Source organism: Oncorhynchus masou, chromosome 6, assembly GCF_036934945.1.
Source record: "Oncorhynchus masou masou isolate Uvic2021 chromosome 6, UVic_Omas_1.1, whole genome shotgun sequence".
Taxonomy (NCBI): Eukaryota; Metazoa; Chordata; class Actinopteri; order Salmoniformes; family Salmonidae; genus Oncorhynchus; species Oncorhynchus masou.
The window spans coordinates 49122657-49125229 of NC_088217.1; the positions used below are offsets into that span (position 1 = coordinate 49122657).

The window sequence follows — 2573 nt, forward strand, 5'->3', positions numbered from 1 at the left end:
TTTTTTGTGCCCACACCAGTGTAAATGGAGATGTAAGAACACAGCTTCATTTGAATGTTTAAAAACAATGTCTCAAGTGGCATTCACTTTCACTAACGTCACATATTATGTTACCACAGCATACGTGGTAATTGTGATGGTACGGTGTAGTTATATTTCAGGTAGGACTACACATTATGAGATAGTACTTTAAATAACATCACAAATCCCTTGCACATTCTGATGAAGGATATATCTTCACACCGTCTAAATTACTGCTTAATACATTCATCTTAGACCAAAATGTAACATTTGAAGTATTTGACATGTTGAGAAGAAATGTTAGCATAGCAATGATAGGGAAAAGCAAAATAATTCATTTGATATATTTTCAATTTATTTAAATTGACTCGATTAATCACTTTGTAGAGAACACCTTAAGGCGCAAATAATGTAAGTGAACATCACAACTGCAACTTTGATACATTTCCAAAAGATACTGGTGCTCCACTTGTTTGGCTTAGCTCACTTGGTAGAGCATGGTGCTTGAAACTCCAGTGATAATGGGTTTAATCCCCATTGGGGCACCGTATGAAAATATATGTCTTCACTACTGAAAATTGCTCTGGATACGAGTGCATGTAAAGTCTAACAGGCTCGAAGAATAAACAAGTGTTTTAGAATGAGAAAAATGTGTTGTTCAGGTAATGTAAGCAACATTTTCACATGTAAAGACTGATCTTAAAACAGATCAAATACTGTTCGTCACAGAGTGATTTTGTTAAGTAATCCTCATGGAGGGACGTTGGCGCCGTAGCTCAAGTTCATCAATGTCAAATATATAACTGATAGATGCTCAATACAATATGACTATATCACTACACAAATGTAGAGGCAATACGTTTGTATCTTATAGAGTTTGAACTTCAAAACAGATCAATCAAAGAAATCAAAAATATATTGATTATATAACACCCATTTGGGTTGGAAGTCCTCTAAGAGAACCATTGCAACTGATGTTGCCCATGAATGAACACGTGATCAACATAATCAACATATTTTTCATGAAACATAAATTATTATGATTTAATTTTAACACTACAAAAATGTAGCTTTTGCAGATCAGATCATTTTCTCAGGAAAATGCTTCTACTTCAGCACAACTGAAGTAAAATTCTCAATCACAGCAAGACTTTTTAAACATCCTGCAACAGCAAAACGGGAATTCTTATTATCCCCACATTAAAAATAGATGCCAATTGTCCATTGTGGTTGTCTGAGTGGAGCTCCAGTCTGTAGGTCTCAAACAAGGCCTCCAGAGGGCAATGTTGACGGGACTCTAATATTTGCAGATGCTGGGCTGGGAGGATGAGGCAGGTCACTCTCCCTCCTGTTCTTATCAAAGGGTGGCTGCAGGCTCTGGAAGTGGCTCAGCAGGCTTCTCTGGAACTGTGTCTTCACCTCATCTTTAGACAGGAAGTGAACAATCGATTGGACACACTTGGAGTAACCCTGATTGACAGGTGCTGAGCAGGAGGAGGAAATCCTCCTGATTGGCTGGTCCTGTTGCTGTCATCTCAGGAAGCAAACTGTAATCTCCAGGATGTTGAAATTGTCCATCTTGGAGTCGGGCTGCTGATTGAGGATCTCTGGAACCAGAAAAGACCTGAATTGCTAAATGCTGTTGTTGATACGATCTCTGTGTAACTTATCCAATGGCTTTCTTAGCTGCAAGAAGAGAAAATTAGTGATTAATTACCTAAATGCTGTTGTTGATACGGTCTCTGTATAACTTCTCCAATGACTTTCTTAGCTGCAAGAAGAGAAAAGGAGTGATTCATTACCTAAATTCTGGTGTGTGACATTATTGAAACAAAAAGGAAACCAATCAATACAATACAATTGAATACAATTGAATAAATGTCATTGAATTTGAATCTTCAATTTACCTTGTTTGTCAGAGTCAGGTGCTCCTTAGAGTAGATCATAGTTGAAGTGATTGTAGGTACCATGGCTGGATCTCTGTGCTGTAGAGGTCTGTGTAGAGAGAATCTGATCTCTACTGGCTTCATCTCTCCTATATATTGTCCCAAATCTGCATATGAATATGTGGGTCTTGGGCTTGTTGGAGTTTCTCACAGTCTGTAGCCAATGGGAGAGCTTGGGAGGACAGTGAGGAGTGTGGAGCTGCCACATGCTCAGTGTTCTTATTGCTGGAGGACAATGGTCGCGTCTCAGGGGAACAGATGGAGGGGTGGGGGTGATGGAGAGTGACTGACAGAGCGCTGTGTGAGTCTGGGAAAGTGGTGACCCCTAGATCTGCCTGATGTTGGGATCAATGACACTAACAGAGCACAACATTACAACTTACACCTTACAGGTGTGAGATTGACACAGATTCTCTAATTAAACAAACAGTGTTATTAATCTCCACCTATAAGGACATTGCTGAATGTAGTATTCTGTATCCACGTGTAACAGTTGTTAACGTACTGTGTGAATTTCACCAGGTTCATATATTAATATGGCATGTTGATTTGTTATTATGCATGCCTGCATCCTGGGAGTAGGGGAGTGTGTACTTATGTTTTGCC

At 39.2% G+C, this 2573-nt stretch overlaps 1 long non-coding RNA gene across 1 annotated transcript; it reads right to left on the reverse strand.

Moving 5' to 3' along the window:
* Window positions 1-360: 360 nt before the first annotated feature.
* LOC135541137 (uncharacterized) lies at window positions 361-2019 on the reverse strand. The gene is made up of 3 exons (XR_010455925.1): window positions 1929-2019; window positions 1739-1792; window positions 361-1628 (listed from the first exon to the last, which is right to left on the reverse strand). It is a non-coding gene; the product is annotated as an uncharacterized LOC135541137 (long non-coding RNA).
* Window positions 2020-2573: the final 554 nt, after the last annotated feature.